A 19,617-nucleotide genomic window follows, 5' to 3' on the forward strand; every position below is an offset into this window, starting at 1 on the left:
GTTTAGTGCTTATATTGTTTGTTTTTCTCTCAGACTGAACAGTTAAAATAAATGAGGCCATTTCACTTTATAGTCAGTTTCTAGTAACTTTTGCTTTCATAAGCCAAAGTTTTGTAAAAACTTATTTTTACATAAGCTTGATTTGGGCCAGATTTGACCTGCCAGTGACTCTTGAACTTTGCTGGGACAGGATGCCCAAATCTCACTATGGGGCTAGCTTAAACCAGTTTGAGTCTAAAACAAGGTTTGTGATTGGTTTGAGGCAAAAGCCTGAGGCCTTGTCTACACTACAGGGGGAGATCGATCCAAGTTATGCAACTTCATTCACGTAGCTGAAGTCGACGTACTTAAATCTAGTTACCGCGGGGTCCACACTACACAATGTCAAATGGAGATGCTCTCCCATTGACTCCCCTTGCACTTCTCGTTCAGGTGGCGTACAGGAGTCGACAGGAGAGTGATCTGCAGTCAATTTAGCCGGTCTTCACTAGACTCACTAAATTGACCACCGATGCATTCATCACCAGGCATCGAACCCATGGTAAGCATAGACAAGGCTTTAGAATCATGCTGGTTTGTTGATTTTTCCAGCTACTTTGTCTATGCCTGCCAACAATGTGTTTCTTCTCTCTCTTTTTTTTTTTTTTTAAATAGGGTTGGAAGGACCTCAGGAGGTCATCTAGTCCACCCCCCTGCTCAAAGCAGGACCAATTCCCAGACAGATTTTTACTCCAGTTCCTTAAGTGGCCCCCTCAAGGATTGAACTCACAACCCTAGGCTTAGCAGGCCAATGCTCAAACCACTGAGCTATCCCTCCCCCTTGCTTTTGCTGGCTGCCATGTGGTTGTACTCACTCTCCCCCTAACCCTAACTTCATGAAAAATGTGAGGGTCAGGGTCATTTCAAGCCAAAAATGGGCCTAATTCAGAAACATATAATTTGAGGGAGAATTAAGGGCTCATAGAAACCACCTCTCCCTTCCCATTCTCTATGACACCTGAGAGAGATGGGAAAACCCTCTGATCTGTGATGGCCGAAAAAGGGCTAGCACAGACCCCCAGCAAACTCCAACAGGGCACTCTGGTGAGAAAGAAGGAAGCATGGAGGAGACCCCAACTGCATATGTGGGAGGGTAGTAGGGGAGATCAGAGCCTGGGCAACCTATTGCCAGTAGCAATATAGCTCACTGCAGCTCTCCATGCTCCTTCAGGAGCTAAGGGACTCTTTTATGTAGAGGGAGTTGGAGGCTCAGGTATATCCCTCTCCTTCCTACCTACTGACTTTTGGCGGGTGGGAGTGGAGATGAGTGTGATACTGGGGACTGTGCCCTTAAGTCTGGGCAGGGTGCTGCAGAAGCTCATGTTGGAACTGCACACATAATAATTGATAATATCTAAATCTTATATGGCACCTTTCACCAGTAGCAGTTCTACTGTAAGCGTTATGGGTATGTCTATGCTGAATCTGGGTGCAAGCGCCCCAGACTTGTAGTAGCAGGGCTCGCACTAGTGCACTAAAAATACCTGTGTAGTGGTTACAGCTGGAGCTTGGGCTCTGCAGCCTGGGGTAGTGGGTGGGCTTCAGAGCCTGAGTTCCATCCTGAACCACAACATCAAAGTGCGGTGTACACAGCTACTTTTAGTGCACTAGCCTGGGCCCTGCTACTGCAAGTCTGTGGACCGGGTCAGGAGGCTTGCTCCTCGATAATGTGTAGACATATCTTGAGTCATTGCTGAAGGCCACACGCCACCACCATGCGGGAGGTATGCTTTTCTGCTGCCACCCGGCCTGGCTCAGGCAGAATGAGTGGTGTTGCTGCCGTACCCACCAAGAAACAAGGACCTTGGGGTATTTGAGATGCTTGATTCCCGCAATGCCCATCCCCTGGCTGGCTCTGGGGTATAATATTTAGTAAGCACTTGGGATTCAGTGTCAGGCCCAACACTTGCATTAACAGGATGGGCAGCCAGCTTCAACATCTAATTCATGCTATGCATGCTCCAAGGCTTAACATAAGCATTAGTAGAGTCATTCCCTGTGATGGTTCGGGGATCACCCAGACAAGTCAAGAGGTTCTCTCACCGCCTGCCTTGTAACTTTGGGTGCCTTAATGCTATGGCTTAAAGCCCTGACACCAGTAGTCAGCCTGCAAGCATAAGGGTTTTAGCCTGGCTTACACCAGCCTAGTTACCCCTTGCAGGGTGACCCAACAGCCTTTCTGGTCCCAAGATGCCCCAAATCTGTTTATACTGCGTTCTTAACTACTCAGACTTTTCCCTTCTGGTTTGTTACCTGCCGAAGATGTGAAAACAGCCCCTTGTTATCAGCTCACTTTGGCACACACAGTTTGCACATCAGAGACCAGCTGAAGGTAAAAATAAATACAAGGTTTGTGGAATAGAAAAATCACAGATTCAAAGACGAAAAAGCAAGGGAAACAGACAAATACAAGTTACACAGAAAATACACACATAGACGCATCTACAGGCTTTACACTTCTATATTGGATAAATCCCTTTTCTAATACATGTACCTATGGCCTTTGAACAGTTTTCCAGTGTACAGGCGTTGATTTTCTTTTTCTGAGTGGGAGCTGCACCCCCATGCTGCCTCGAGCCCCGCCCCCACTTTGCCCCCTTCCCTGAGGCCCCGCCCCCACTCCAACTCTTCCTGCCCCCACTCCCCCCAGCGCCTTCCACCCCCAGCCAAACAGCTGATCAGCTGGTGGGTGCTGAGCACCCACTATTTTTTTCCATGGAGCTCCAGCCCCAGAGCACCCACAGAATCAGTGCCTGAGTGTGCCCCCTAACCATAAGTGGGATTCAGTGTTCACAGACAATCCCCTGCCTTTGAGACTTCTCCCTCAGTTCTGGATGAGTACTTCAGTTCAAGCCTCCTTTTAAAAGGGACTTTTTTCCTTTCTTTTCTCCTGGCATGGTGATTCATGATTACTTAGGGTGGGGAAATTCTAGCTAGGATGTCTGTGTTTTCCCATTAACCCTAGTAGCTCATCATTTGTCTTTTCTTGGGTTGTACAATGCTAGGTGCGTGGAGCTAGTATTGTCTGGGTAGGGAAGCAACCCTTCCCTGCCTGGCTGACTGCCACCCTGTTGTGAGGTGGAGACAAAGTTTTATGAACTAGTTCTCTATCTACATAAATTAATAACCATAGCCTGTAGACCTTTCTCATAATTGTTAAGTTTAGAACATTACAAGCTTTCATAAAAGATCTTACTCGATATATTTTATACACAGTAAAATCGTATACAATCAGTTGATTCAATTGCTTATTCTTTGGGTTTCAGATCCCCAGTTCTTCTCTTAGAGTGTTTGGACCCTGATCGTCACACTCCCATACTAAAAACATCATTTACATAGAGGGATCTTGTTTCTGCTCTCTCTAACCTCTGTGCCACTTGAGGCCTAAACTGTGGGAAAGATCCTGAGCTCTGCTATATCAATATACAATTTGGAGTAAAACAAGAGCAAATCAGAGCAGAATTTAGTCCACAAGACATAAACCTATAAAGGCTTCAACCTTAAAAATGGAGGGGTTAGTGAGCCGTAAAATATGCCTTTTAAAGATTCACTTCTTTTCAGTGGTGTAATGATTTTAACCTCTTCATTTTTATGTGGCTTGGGTTACCTCTTTAGAGCTCTAAGGATGGACAATTGTCAGAATCTTCACTCTGGCCAGGATTTATTAATAGTAATGCAGCATTTTCTCCCACCGCCCCCTTAAACATTCATCCTCCACTGTAGCCAAGTTCAGCTTTGTATATGAATTCTCCATTTTCATAAACAGGAAGGCTTTCTGTTAGAGCGTTAATCTGCAAGGAAATGACTCCTTGTAAAAGAGTTCAACTGAAGGCCAATAATCCAATATATGTGTCTTGGGGGAGGGAGAGGGGTGGATAGGGAGGGTGGAATCCTGTCTTTCACTGCAAGAGAAATAAAAATAGCAGTGAATGTTATCATTTTAAAATTGTTACTAGCACTGAGGAGACGTGATCCAAATAACAAGTGAATACATGCATACATTGGTGCGAGATAAAGACACCAGATAGGAATTTGATTAAGTATTATTATCAGCCACCATACAGAGAATGGCAGGCAGCCAACGAGCATTCAGTTTGCTGTCCATCTGCCTGCCGGCTGCTTCTGCAGGTTGTCATAAAGGTAACCTGAAGATAGGACTGTATATCAGATAGTGGAGTGAATATTTTCTCCATAAGGGGTCTCCTTAAACATTACTTTCATTGTCAGAGGAAAAGTCAGGCTTGTTGCTTAAATTACAATGTTTTTTTCTGGCTTTTTAGTTATGTGTTGACAATCTAAGAATTTTTGATGCTTCTCTTCCTCCTTATGGCAGCTGATATTTAAAGCCTTCACAACCTTTCTTGTATCTACCCCATAAACTGTCTGTCACATAAAAACAAAGCCCTTAATGTTAGGGGGAAGAGGAGAGCATTCATCATTGGCAGCAAATGATCCATTTATTCTTTTTATGAAATTACTCAGGGCTCAATGGTGAGCTTTCTTGTACACCCACATAGGGCAGTAATGGGGCATAAGAAGCTGGAACCTGTGTAGATGGGTAGGAACCAGAGCCAGTTTGCTACTACCTTTCCCATGTAGGTGGATGGGGAATGGGCAAACAGGGCTGGGGAGTGGGTGGAGCCTTGGATCCACTTCTCCTAATGCACCAGTATGTGCACATGAGCCACTACACAGGGGAAATAATTTGTGCCAGCTGTTTTGTTACTGTATATTTAAGTCTCAACTAGAGCAAGAGCAAAAAGGAACCAGATTGTGAGTCACAGACCTGTTCCTGCCTTGGTTGTGGAACAGGGCACCTATGCAATATCACTTACTTCATCGGGGTTGTAACCTCACAATCCAGCCCATAGTGTATTTGTAGTGCTCAAAAGAGCAAGGCACGGCATTATCAAAGACCAGACACAGTAGGGTAAATTCATCCCGGACCCTTTGAAGTATTTGAAGGACTAGACAGTATTTGGTCCTGCCATGCGGGCAGGGGACTGGACTCAATGACCTCTCGAGGTCCCTTCCAGTCCTAGAATCTATGAATCTATGAAAGTCAATGCAATCAATTTGGCTGAATGTGAGCAAGCATTACACAGTCTTCCACATAGCATTCTGCCAATTTGCTGCAATCCTTACCACTGGTATCCCTGTTGTGAACAAAACCTGACTGCCACACCATATTGTAGGCTTGTTCAGCAATGTAAGTGAATATTCATAAACTGAATTCATGTAATCAGCAACCCCTCTAACCATTATAAATATATGAATTAAATGCTTCTGTTTGGCTGCACTGTAAAAAAATAACTTGGGGGCTTGAAAAACTAAAGGGACATCAAAAAGGGACATAGAAAAGTTGTTCTTTTTGCCACAGAGGGCAGGACAAGAGACAATGGGTTCAAACTACAGCATAGCAGATTTAGATTAAATCTCAGGGAAAACTTCCTAACTGTAAGTACAGTAGGACAATGGAACAAACTGTTTTGGGAAGTTGTGGAAGCTCCTTCACTGGAGATTTTCAAAAGGAGGCTGGATAGCCATCTGTCTTAGATGGTTTGGATACAACAAATCCTGCATTTTGACAGTGGGTTAGACTAGATGACCCTTGCAGTCTCTCCTAACCCTATGGTTCTATGATCAGTTGAACCTACTATTTTTTTTATAACTATTCCCTTCACCAAAACATTTGAAGCTATAAAGTGTTCTAGAGCTCACTGTTGTCTGAATAAGTAGATAGTTGTAAGGATTCGATTGGATTTTTCATTGTAAAGTTGAGAACAAGTGATGGGATAATAGGTTTCAGTCTATTTTTTATCCTGATGTCAGATTGTTCAGTTTTCTAGTAGTTTATAGTGGCTATGAGTGCAAAAAGCTCACATGCACCAGGATGCAAACATGCATGAATTGAATCTTTTAGTCAGATCCAGTTCAGTCTGAGGGAGGTTGATTTTCATTCACATTTGGCTCATTATGTTGATCACACCTCCAATGGTCCCTTTTTTTTAATCTTTCCTTTCTCTTTGCATTGCCTGTCTCAGATTTCCCAAAGGAACAAAATGGCAAGAATCTTTCCAACTTGAATGAAGTGTGCTCATGGTGCTTGCATAAATGGTTAGATTTTGGCTGTTAAAAATACTCCATGGCATGTGAATCTAAAACTTAATGAATGTTTTTCACAGTGCTTTGAAGATGTAAAGTGTGAGCACTTGTCACCAGAGTTCCTTCCCCATAGTGCTCCCTAGGTTCTAATGTCTGGGTGGTTTTCCCACTCCAGTTCCAGTCCAAAGAGGCTCAGCCCTCCGACTGGGCCCCAGACAGTCTGCCTCTTGTGGGGTTGTCAATGAATAGAATAAAAAGGAATTAACGCAACTGAATCCTCCCAAAATTGGATTTAGGCTAGCTTCCTTCAGAGGGTGCTTGCTGGGCTGTGGCCCTAAATTGAGTTTGCAAGTAATAGAGGGAAATGGGGCCTTCTCAAGGTGAGTCAGCATGGACCTCCTTTCCTTCCTTCAGGGAGGGACCATAAGGCAGCAGTCATCTGAGAAGCTCCTGTCTTTAGGTAGTCCCCTCTCTGGGGGCTGAGGAATGAATGTCTACTCTCTTCCCTGAATGAATGTCTTCTCTTTCTACTCTGGGGCACCTGGCATTGGCCACTGTCAGAAGATAGGATACTGGGCTAGATGGACCTTTGGTCTGGCCGTTCTTATGTTCCCTGATCTGTCATCAGCTGAACAGGGTTTTCCCTCTTAAGCGTCTCTCTCCAGTTCTGACATCTCTCTCAGGTGTGATGGGGTGTTACTATCTGAGCCCACATTAGCTTGTTAAGCCTGTGTGGCCCAGAATAGGGTTTGTACATCCCATCACAGTGCTTAATATTGTTATTTACTAAAAAGTCTCTGTCTTTCCAGTATATGAGAGTTGTAACCACCCTCTGAATGTGTCCTGATAGGTGATGGGAATCCATGAACCAGAAAACCAAAACAAATGTTTTATGGATATATTAAACTGTTGGCATAGAGCTAATAAGTGATATTGTATCCTAAGAGAAGGATTTCAGCTAATTACAGACAAGGAAGGTCAAACATTATCTCTTCTCTCACACAACACTGAAATAATTTGTGTCACTGTGAGTCAAGTGTTTGCAGCTCACCCCCTAACCTGTTCCCACCTAGATTGCCTATGCAGTCATTGGTTATGCTAAACCCATATTCATAGAATCATAGAAGATTAGGGTTGGAAGAGACCTCAGGAGGTCATCTAGTCCAACACCCTGCTCAAAGCAGGATCAACACCAACTAAATCTGTTTTTTTATATTGCACCCACAAGCTATCATCTTCATGCGCAAAAGGATAAAAATGAGTATAAGTTCTTAATTATGTATTTGACATAGACCAATGCTTGCTAGTGTTCAAAATGGAAGGGTTTGCATGCACAATACCCACAATTTATGCAGCCAAGTTTGAAAATTTGTTGTCCGTGTGTGTCCAGTCACATCACTCTGAGCCCAGCTGAACTGACTGAAAAACTTAGAATTGTGTGTAATCCCTTTGGAGATACTACTCCTGAAATACCACACTGAGGCTCAAGGGGACTCATCCCAGACTACAGCAGCAATGGCTACAGAGGCTCAGGATGCCATTCCCCTGATTATCTAGGGTCTATGGTGGAGATAGAGCCAGCTGGCAACACTCCCAGAACCAATCATAAGCTAGAACTCAGAGACAAAGGGCTTGGTTTCACTTTCAATTGTGATTGTGTTTGGAGTGTAGTGGGGTGAGAAGGATCACAGCCAGGCGGGACCTGTCTACCCTCCACATTCTTACCTATTGGAAAACTTTGAGTTCTTTTGGGATTTCTGGGACATTGAACAGTGTCATCTTAGCAGAGACCAGAAACCCAGGAGCCTGAGTAGAGTCATGGTCAGGCTACCAAGAGCCAGGCTCATGATCAGCCAGAACAGAAACCGTCAAGGTTGAGCTTATTATTCTTGGTGTGGATACTTTGTAAGAACACCCTGTTTGTTTATTTTGTATTAAACCGACCACTGACTTCAGCATGGCACCACCTATCAAAGTCTCTATTTGCCTAGGAAGATGCTGGGAGGGAGCATAAAGTGGGCTGCACTGGCTGTACATTTGGGAGAGGTGGAGTTTATGTATTGTTGTGTTTGATTTCTATTATCCTGATCCCTTTTTCCATTGCTCCCCATCCTGAGTTCCCCATACCTAATAAAGCCTGGGTTACTGTTTTATTACTCTGGGAATTGTGGTAAATATTTTATTTTTGTGTGTGCTCTGGCTGACATTCCTCTGTAACAGATTGTGTGTTAAATATTTCCCCAAGGGACAAACCTTCTGTGTTTTCTGCACTCACAGCGGTTTCCTTGGGTGGAGGTACCAGGCACCCTTATAGGTGAACCTAGGACCTGTAACTCTGAGGAGAAAAGGGAGAAAGCTGCAGTTATGCCTCAGGGCTAAGGTCACATACAAAATTTAAAAAAAAAAGGGGGGAACCTTTTCATATACATTTTTGTGATAATTTGTCCTGTTTTTCTAGCAGTTCTAGAGCCTACTCCTGTGAGGTACTGAGTACCTAGAATTCCCTTCTGATTCCAATAGGAGCTGAAGATGTTTGCTCCTTTGGAGGATTGAGCCCTTTATTTCAACGTAGATCATTCACTGCAACACTTATTGACTTGTATTGGACAGTAATTCCTCTCCCGCCCATGCCTAGAAAGTAACCTCAGTGGAAAGCGTAAGGAATGGAACTTTCTAACTGGAATGAGGCAAAGAAAGTACTATTATTTTTATGCTTTGTTTTGTTGTTTCTCTTTGATGTTGAAGTCTGAATAAATGATTCTTGCCATGATCAAACCCTTCAGAATGTAGTCACTCACAAAAGCAGAGTATTGCTTTATATAATCATCCATCATGTATCTGTTGTTAATAAAATATGTATAGCATTTATATAACGCTTTTCATGTGAGAATCTGAAAGATCTTTACAAATATGGATATGTACCTATTGTACAGTTGGGAAAACTGAGCTGAGAATAGACCAACATTTTCCAACCATGTTTAGGCACCTAAGTAAAAGGGTTGATTTTATAAGGGCTGAGGAACCAGAGCTCTCAGTGATGTCAGCATTTTGAATATCAATCACTGAATATTAAGTGCCTAAATGTACATTTACATGCCTATCTTTAGGATCTCACTTAGAAAAAAATGGTTACATTTCAGTATTGGGTGCAGGGATGCATAGGCACAGTGCATGCATATCTTGTAATTCTGTAAATCCCCTGATGCTTGCAGAAAGGAGTATGCATTTCTAATGTATATCTGATCCACTGTGGCCATAAAGCATTATAGTTTTGGTCTAAGGCCGGGAGGAATGGAGTTAAACTAGATGGGAGCCCAAAAAGGATCCACATACATATGTTATGCTTTCAGGAGGAAAAAAAAGCATACGCAGAATCAGACTGAAATAGCATGGTCCTGCAGGATGGATTTTGATGACCCAGATCAACCAGAGAACTTATCCTCACAGGCCTACTTCCCTGTCCTATGCTGGTAGGCATAGAGTGTGGTCAGCCATTTGCAGCTCAGAGTCAGTGTATTCCTCCCTAGTTAGAACTCTGCTGCTTTAAGCACTATTTTCAGAAAAAATGTTGCACTATTGATACTAAAATACCCAGGGACCACTGCTAGTCTTCACTATATGAAACATTTAGCAAATCTAAAAATGTTAATCATGTTGAGGACATTGTCACCTTAGGAGATCAGAGATTACTTTTGACTGTGTGCCTGAGAGATTTACTTAGCTTTCATTCCATCAAGTTGAGATATAATGAATAAGATTTCATTAAATGAAACCCAATTCACCACAATAGGGATTTCAGGTCCAACTGTATTCTCTACCATGGGATACAATGTAATTTAATAATAGTCTCTGTAGGTTAGCTCTATCTATTTGAATGTCAGATTATTAACTAACTCCATACTATAGTATACAAAGCATCTCAGAGTTTGCACGGCCAGCCTTTTACTCCTCCTTTTTAAAGCGATCTGTTGATGAGTTTTAAACTACATTATTACAGTATGAGATTTGATGTAAGTGGTGATGTAAGCCTTTTGGCAGTGATCCAGGGCAATGAAACTTAGTGGATTGTTAATGCTGTCTAGCAGGGGTGTGTTGTTTCTACCACAATGACAGCTGCTAAGAGACTTTCTATTATTATCTTACTTTTTTTTTTTAACATTTGAGTATAATGATTTACCAGCCTATAATGTGGTAGAAAATGTGTGAATAACTGTGGCTGCATTTGTATGCTCAGTGACATCTGGTTTACAGGTGGGAGGATGTGGATTTTGCTAATTAGTATCTGGTGGTATAATTTGAGTGAGGATATACTCTGGGACATAGAGAAATATTCTCTTTCTCTCAACACTGCCATGACATTTAAACCTTCCTGCGAAATTAAAAAGAGGCAATGCACAGCTCTTTTTTTTAAAGGGAAGATTCTTTCCATAATGCAGTAATAACTCCTTTAGTACGTAGGTAGAAGATTTTTATTTATGGGATTTATAACAGTGATCATAACGAAATTACTTTGGTCAGATTAGGATATAGGACATTGACAAAATTGTGATGGTCATACAGGGACTCTTCAGTTCCCTTATGGAAAGTTCCTACAGAACTGAAAAGACCACATTTCTATAGTTTTGTTTTGTTTTTTTAAATCCTGTAGAACTTGATAGAGAATTTTATCCCTGTTGTACAATTCTATAGGATGATTGAGAAAAGCTACAGAAAAGATATAATTTTTGGTTAAATTCTATAGGATTTTAGAGTAACTTCAATTGAATTCTGTTGGCTTCATCACTATTCTATGGGCTGTTTCCTTTAATTCAGCATTTGCCAAACTGTGGGTGGTGAGTGTGGGTACAGGTTGTTGTGGGCTTAGGGCATTATTGGGTTTACATTCTTAAATGCTTAAAATGGTAACATAGCCTATAGCTATATTCAGTAGAACCTCATTGAGAAATTGAGCATGTCCTAGGCACATAGGGCCATTGGAGTCAGTAGAAAGACTCCCGTTGATTTCAGTGCAACAGGCCAATCAAGGATGTGAGAATGAGCACTGCTTGTAAAGCTGACAGTAGCTTGTCAGTCAAATGGAGGACATGTCCACTTGAACTTCATGTGGGCTGTGCTGAACTGCAGCATTACCCTTACAAAAAGGAGAGGACTCTCTGGGTATGTCTACACCGCATTGTAAACCTGGACTCAGACTCAGGTTTGAGCCCAAACTTGCCTGTCATCCTCACACAAATATGTCTGACTCGGGTCAGCAAGCATTCAGGACCTGAGTTCTAGGACATTCTTGGGCGGAGGGGAGGGAGGGGCTGAGCCCGACTCCCACTGAGATTTGGATCCAAGCCCTGTCATTTTGCAATGACAAGGCTGCATACCCAGACTTTGAGTCAGTAGTTCTGCAGAGCACAGTATGGATGCGTTACCACAGTTGAGACCCGGGTTTACAATGCAGTTTGGATGCTCAAGCGCAGGCATGGAAACACCAATCCTCAAGTGTGGGTCCTACAGACTAGGGTTTACAATGTAGTGTAGACATACCTTATTAGATCCATAACCATGATTGCAGCCTTTTTATTCCTCCTCCTATGCATTTCATTTTTTTTCTTTTTAAATCGCAGAAAATAGCAACCATATTATAATAATGAAGATGCACAAAATAAGCATAAATAACTCTTTTAGAGCAGAGCAAGACCATAGGCTGTCTTGTAGAGAGGTGAATCTCCCAGCTGGCACATTGTGCTGACCTAGATCAGGGAGATTCAATTTACATCTCCCTGGACCAGTTTTGCTGAATTTGGCTCAGTGTTTAGAAGTGTATGGATATAGTTATTAATTCATATGGGTTCCTATCTATCCAATATAAATGGACATTCACAAAAAAGGTCATTATAGGGAAAATTTTGAGACCCACTTAATCAGGACATGTTGGGTTTCTGTCCATAAGTGTCATTCAGCCAAAACGCTGTGCTGCATTTTAAACATTTCCTCCATAGACACAGCTATGGTAGCTAGACATCATTGTTTATCTGTCTTAGGTACTTGTATGGCCTCTATTACTGTGGTATGTAAACTTAAGAGCCTTACAATCTTTAATCAAGGGGACTTAGGTGCCTAGGTGCTTTTGTACTTAGGCTCCTATCTACATCTTTAGGTGCCTTTAAAAATCTGGCCATAGGTAACTTGATCAAGATCACACAGAAAGCTGCTGGCAGAATAGAGACTTGAATCTTGGTCTTCCAATTTCTAGGTTAATGCCCTAACCACTGGACAAGCCTTCCTTCTGTTAAGTATCAGAGGGGTAGCCATGTTAGTCTGGATCTGTAAAAAGCTACAGAGAGTCCTGTGGCACCTTTAAGACTAACAGATGTATTGGAGCATAAGCTTTTGTGAGTGAATGGTCTCTGTCTGAGGGGTTGGAGCAGATGCGGTTGTACCTCAGTGCTTGGCTGTAGACGATGGATCGTGTGGTGTGTCTGGGGTGGAAGCTGGAGGCATGAAGGTAGGCATAGCGGTCGGTTGGTTTTCGGTATAGGGTGGTGTTAACGTGGCTATCACTTATTTGTACTGTGGTGTCTAGGAAGTGGACCTCCCATGTAGATTGGTCCACTCACTCCCCTCCTGTACCTACGCTACATTGATGACATCTTCATCATCTGGACCCATGGGAAGGAGACTCTGGAAGAATTCCACCACAATTTCAACAGCTTCCACCCCACCATCAGTCTCAGCCTGGAACAATCTGCACCATAACAACTCTAACTCAGGAACCAATCCATGCAACAAACCTCGATGCCAACTCTGCCCACATATCTACACCAACACCACCATCACAGGACCTAACCAGATCAGCTACAACATCACCAGTTCATTCACCTGCACGTCCACCAATGTTATATATGCCATCATGTGCCAGCAATGCCCCTCTGCTATGTACATTGGCCAAACTGGACAGTCACTACGTAAAAGGATAAATGCACACAAGTCAGATATCAGGAATGGCAATATACAAAAACCTGTAGGAGAACACTTCAACTTCCCTGGTCACACAATAGCAGATGTAAAGGTAGCCATCTTACAGCAAAAAAACTTCAGGACCAGACTCCAAAGAGAAATTGCTGAGCTTCAGTTCATTTGCAAATTTGACACCATCAGATCAGGATTAAACAAAGATTGTGAATGGCTAGCCAACTACAGAAGCAGTTTCTCCTCCCTTGGTGTTCACACTTCAACTGCTAGCAGAGGACCTCACCCTCCCTGATTGAACTAACCTCGTTATCTCCAGACTGATTCTTGCCAGCATATTTATACCTGCCCCTGGAAATTTCCATTACGTGCATCCGACGAAGGTGCCACAGGACTCTCTCTTCCTTCTGTTGTTTACTAACAGGCAATTGTATAGTCTTTCCATTTTAATGATCTGTTCTTGTGGATCATGTTTGTTCAAATTCTTATTTATTTTTAAGAACATAAGAACTGCTATACTGGGTCAGACCAATAATCCATCTACCTTAGTATCCTGTTTCTGACAGTGGCCAGCCCACCTTATGCTCCCTCCCAGAATCTTCCTAGGCAAATAGAGACTTTAGGCTCAGTCTTTGATAGGTGGTGCCATGCTGAAGGGGAAATGTATAGAAGAGGGCAATTTTTCAGAGATCCACCTCTATTTTCCTTTCCTGTCTTCTGATACTCAGAGGTTTATGGTCACCCCGAACATGGGATTATGTCCCTGACCATCTTGGCTAATAGCCATTGATGAATTTATTGAGTTCTTTTTTTAACACAGTTATATTTTTTGGCCATCACAACATCCCATGGGAATGAGTTCCACAGGTTAATTGTGCATTGTGTGAAAAAGTATTTCCTCGTATTTGTATTAAACCTGCTACTGATTAATTTCTGCTGACCCCTGGTTTTTGTATTGTGGGAAAGGATAAATGATACTTCTTCATACACTTTTTCCACACCATTCATGATTTCATTATTTTATAGACCTCTATCATACCCCCCTTGTAGTAATCTCTTTTCTAAAATGAACAGCCCTAATCTCTCTTAATCTCTCCTCATATGGAAGCCGTTTCATACCCTTGATTATCTTTGTTGCCCTTCTCTGAACTTTTTCCAGTCTTGCTATATCCTTTTTGAGATGGGGCGACCAGAACTGGACACAGAATTTATATAGTGGCATTATGATATTTTCTGTCTTATTTTCTATCCCTTTCCTAACAGTTCCAAACATTCTGTTAGCTTTTTTTCATTGCTGCTGAACATTGAGTTGGAGTTTTCAGAGAACTACTCGTAATGATGCCAAGATCTCTTTCTGGAGCAGTAATAGCTAATTTAGAATTTATCATTATATATCTATAGTTGGGATTATTTTTTCCAATGTGTATTACTTTGCATTTACCTATATTGAATTTTATCTGCCATTTTGTTGCCCAGTCAGCCAGTTTTATGAGATTCCCCTTGTAACTCTTTACACACCGTCAGAGCTTTGGACTTAACTATCTTTAATAACTTTAGGTCAGTATTACCAAGCGGTTTAACTATGTTCACCTCTTAGACCAGATCTTGTGCTCCACTTAGGTTTAAATCAAGAATTGTCTCTCCCCTTGTGGGTTCCAGGAGTAACTCTTCCCTCTTGTCCCATGACTACTAAGAGCCTTTGGTAATGGACCTTGTCAAAGGCTTTCTGAATATCCAAGTACACTATGTTGACTGCATCTCCCTTATCCACATGCTGGTTGACACCTCAAAGTATTTTTATATATTGGTGAGGCATGACTCCCCTTTACAAAAGCTGTGTTGATTCTTCCCCAGCTAATCATGTTCATCTATGTATCTGATCATTCTGTTCTTTACTATAGTTTCTACCAATTTTCTCGGTACTGAAGTTAGACTCACCAGCCTGTGATTGTTAGGATCACTTCTGGAGCCCTTTTGAAAAATCAACACTACATTAGTTATTTTCCTGTTATCTGGTACAGGGGCTTATTTCAATGATAGGTTACACTACAGTTAGTAGTTCCTTATTCCATATTTGAGTTCCTTCAGAACTCTTGGGTGAATGCCATTTGGTCCTGGTGACTTATTACAAATTTATCAATTTATTCTAAAACCTCTTCTACTAACAGCAATGTGGGACAGTGCTTCAGATTTGTCACGCTTAAAAGTATAGGTTTCATGTGATCTCCCCCATCTTCTTTGCAGTGAAGACCAATGCAAAACATTAATTTTGCTTCTCTACAATTGCCTTGTCTTCCTTGAGTGCTCCATTAGCCCCTTTGTCATCTAGTAGCCCCCTGCCTGTTTTCTTACTGTTAGTTTTTGCATCTTTAGCAATTTGCTTCTCACATTCTTTCTTAGCTGCCTTGTTATACTTTTACACTTAACCTGCCAGAATTTGTGCTCCTTCCTATTATCCTTACTAGGACTTCCAAATTTTAAAATATACCTTTTTGCCTCTAATAGTGTCCATTACTCTGCTGTTTAGCCATGGTGGCATTCTTTCGGTCCTCTTATTATCTTCTTTGATTTCAGATATACATTTAGTCTGAATTTCTATTATCATGTTTTTACGTAGCCCGATGTTGCATTTAATCCTTGTGATGGTTCCTTTTAATTTCCATCAGAAAAGCATCCTAATTTTTGTGTTGTTCCCCTTTTTAAAGTGACTGTGGTGGGGGTTTTTGGCATTATCCTCCAATAAGAATCTTAAATTTAATTACTTTAGGTCAGTATTACCAAGCGGTTTAACTATGTTCACCTCTTAGACAAGATCTTGTACTCCACTTAGGTTTAAATCAAGAATTGTCTCTCCCCTTGTGGGTTCCAGGAGTAGCTGCTCCAAGAAGCAGTCATTTATGATGTCTAGAAATTTAATCTCTGCATCACGCCCTGGGGTAACATGTACCCAGTAAATATAAGAATAGTGGGAATCATCCAGTATTATGTCACTTTCTGCTTTTGGTATCTTTTATAACCTCCCTTAGCATTTCACTGTCACTGTCACCATCCTGGTCAGGTGGTCCGTAGTATATTCCTACTGCTATACTCTTTATTCAAGCATGGAATTTCTATCCATAGAGATTCAGTGGTTCTGTTTGATTGATTTAAGATGTATACCTTATTTGACACTCTGCCTTCTTTACATATAATGCCACTCCCCCCTCCAGGGCAACCTACTCTGTCATTTTTATATATTTTATACCCTGGTATTACTGTGTCCTATTAATTATCCTCATTCCACCAAGTTTCTATAATGCCTATTATATCAATATCTTCATTTAGTGCCAGGTACTCTAGTTCACCAATCTTAGTATTTAGACTTCTAGCATTTGTATATAAGCACTGGTGCATTTTGTCAATATTCAGTTGCTTGTCTTCATTAGTTATTTTTAAATAGGACTCTATTTTGTTTGAGTGTTCCTCTCTAGCTCCTACCTATACTTTACCAACTTCTTGCCTATCCTCTTTACTATGATATAGTTTCCCCCTTTAATAATTTAATCCCTAAGGGACATCTCCACCCAGACCATGTGCTTCTCCACACCTGCTGCCTTTCCCCATCCCTTAGTTTTAAAAAAATCCTCTAAAACAGTGGTGGGCAACCTGCAGCCCGCAGGCCACAAGCAGCCCATCAGGGTAATCCACTGGCGGGCCACCAGATGGTTTGTTTACATTTGTACGGCCACCTGCAGCTCCCAGTGGCTGCAGTTCGCTGTTCACCAATGGCGAAAGCTCATCCCTCCTGTATAAGCCATTACTTCCCCAAAAGTTTCCCTAGTTCCTAATAAACCTAAATCCTTCCTCCCTACACCATTGTCTCATGCACGCACTGAGACCTTGCAGTTCTGCATGTCTTTCTGGCCCTATGTGTGGATCTGGGAACATTTTAGAGAATGCTACCACGGAGGTCCTGGATTTTTAATCTCCTACCTACCAGCCTAAATTTGGCCTCCAGCCCCTCTCTCCTACTTTCCCTGTGTTATTGGTGCCTACAGGTGCCAGGACCACAGCACTACCTGTAAGCGTATCTAGATGTCTCGTGAGATCCATTACCTTTGCACTGAGCAGGCGGTTCACCATGCTGTTTTCCTGGTCATTACAGACCTAACTATCTATCTATATTTCTAATAATCAAATCCCCCGCTACTATTGCCTGTCTCTTCCTAATAACTGGACTCCATGCCCACAAAGGGATATCCTCAGTGTGAGATGATATCATGACATCATCTGGAAAGTAGGTCCCAACACTCTCTATCTCCCATTGCCCCTCCTGTTCAGCCACTGTGGCCTCCAGAGTCTGTACTCTGTCTCTGAGGGCCATGAGTTATTTGCACCACATGCATACATACGCCAGCTGCCCACAAGGCAGATAATTAGAAACATTTACCTCTTACAATGCAATAAACTGGGTATGCCCCACTCTGCTGCTGGTCTTCTGACTGCATTTTTATTCTTGGGGCTTTTTTATTTAGCTTAAGTTTAGGGTATGTTTGTTAAGTGTACTGGGTTTTCTTTATTCTGTCAGTTGGTTTTTTTGGGGTCTTCATGTTAAATCCCTCAGACTCCTCTTCCTGCAGCCAAGCTCTTAGTGCAGCTAAATTCTCTTTAACTTGGAAGCTCACTCAGTCGCTAAACTCTCTCTGCTCAAGAAGGGGCTCTGGCAGGAGGCCTCTAAATTTATAGCTGCGGCTAGACTACATACCCCTGCTATCTCCTGTTGATTACTACAGGCTATCCCTTTGGTCAGTAAGTACCAGTAACGAGTGATTTACTCAGCTGCTACATTGTCTAGCACCTCTAAGGGGGCTTTGAGTAACTGGTGCAGCCTCTTTGACCATGCTTGGAAGTTCAGGTTTTGCTCCACCATTACGAAAATGACTAGAGTTCTAGATGTGGGGGTGAGAGAGAAATATTTCCCAATCTTGAGTGAAAATAGTTATAGTAGCTGGGCTTTTCTAGTTGTGTTTATATAACACCACATACAATGCTTAGTTATTAAACTTCATTGTTTTGGGTGAAAATCTCACTCAAGTGAAACAATTATCTGTCATGTATGATTCAAATCAGTGATTTCTCACTGCCGCTTATTATTTCCACTTAATTTGTTGTGCATTCTGCCTTTGTAAAAAGACATTTGATAAAATTATTTGATTTCAAGGTCAGGAATTTTGTTCAGTTTCTTTTCTTTGTGATGTAGATTGTTTATAAACATAGATTGTGTACATTATTTGTGGTTGAAATAACATTTCTCCTTCTCTGTCCCCCCTCTGCACTATATACACACGAGTGTTTGGCTGGTTAGATTACAGAGGGAAGAGGAATTTTCTTACGGATGAACAAACCAGTTTGGAACCAATGAGAACTTGCCTAATTCAAAAAAACTTTTGTTAATGTTCACATTGGTTCAGATAAAGAACCAATGTGTCTAACTGCCTGCAAGACAACAGCTCCTTCTTCCTATGCAATCCTCCAAAAGCATCTCAATCCATCCATCCATCCATCCATCCATCCATCCATCTTGGTTCTTATATAACAACAGTCACTACATTATCAATCCAAACATCCTTCCCTTACTGTGCCTAATCAACCTACAACACACTAACAGGCTTTAGTTCCCTTCAGTCCAACATGGTCACTGAGAAAAGAGAAGGTCCGTTGTAAGGTCATAGAGATGGAGGCAAAGGGAGGAGCCAAAGACTTGCTGGGTGATTCACCTGAGGGGTTAAATTTTCAAAAGTGCCTAAGTCCCATTTTTTTAATTCGCTTAGTCTTGCCAAATAGATCTTCCAAACTTTTTCAGGCTACCTATTTTAATTATTTGGTCCATGTCTGGGAAGCAGGTATTTTGCTTCCCATACACCTCTACTATCTACATGCCTATTAATAAGAGCTATACTAATCAAAAGGTCTTGGAGGTTCACTTTGGATAGTATATTTATTTATTCACTTTTAATAATATAATTAAAAAAGACACCTGATTATGACTCTGGGAGGCTTTCACATCATTTAAAAAAAGTGTACAGCCAAAACAAAATCAGTAGCGAAGTCCACCAAGCATAACTCCATCCCTGACACATCCCTATAAATGGGACTTTCCCCAATAAAACTCCTGTCCTGTATAAAGTCACCCGCATCAGGATCCACCCTCTCTGAACCACATCAAGAAAATAGACCTTGCGGCATGGACAACAATCTCAGGCTATTTTGAACTGGGAGTAGAAACTTGTTCCATAGCTAGAGAAGTCTCTACTGCCATCTTAGTTCTTTGTTAAATCAAGATACTTCCAACTGAGAGCTTCTGCTTACAGCATCTGCAACAGTATGGTCTGGGAGAAATGGAGGGTCTCAAGCAGGGCCGGCTCTAGGATTTTTGCCGCCCAAGGCAAAAACAATTTTGGCCGCCACCCACCCCCCCGTTTTTTAATTACCCCACCCCCGGCCCCGCCTCAACTCCGCCCCTTCCCTGCCTCC

The sequence above is a fragment of the Terrapene carolina genome, unplaced genomic scaffold (genome assembly GCF_002925995.2).
Source record: "Terrapene carolina triunguis isolate 2854851 unplaced genomic scaffold, T_m_triunguis-2.0 Scaffold42, whole genome shotgun sequence".
Taxonomy (NCBI): domain Eukaryota; kingdom Metazoa; phylum Chordata; order Testudines; family Emydidae; genus Terrapene; species Terrapene triunguis.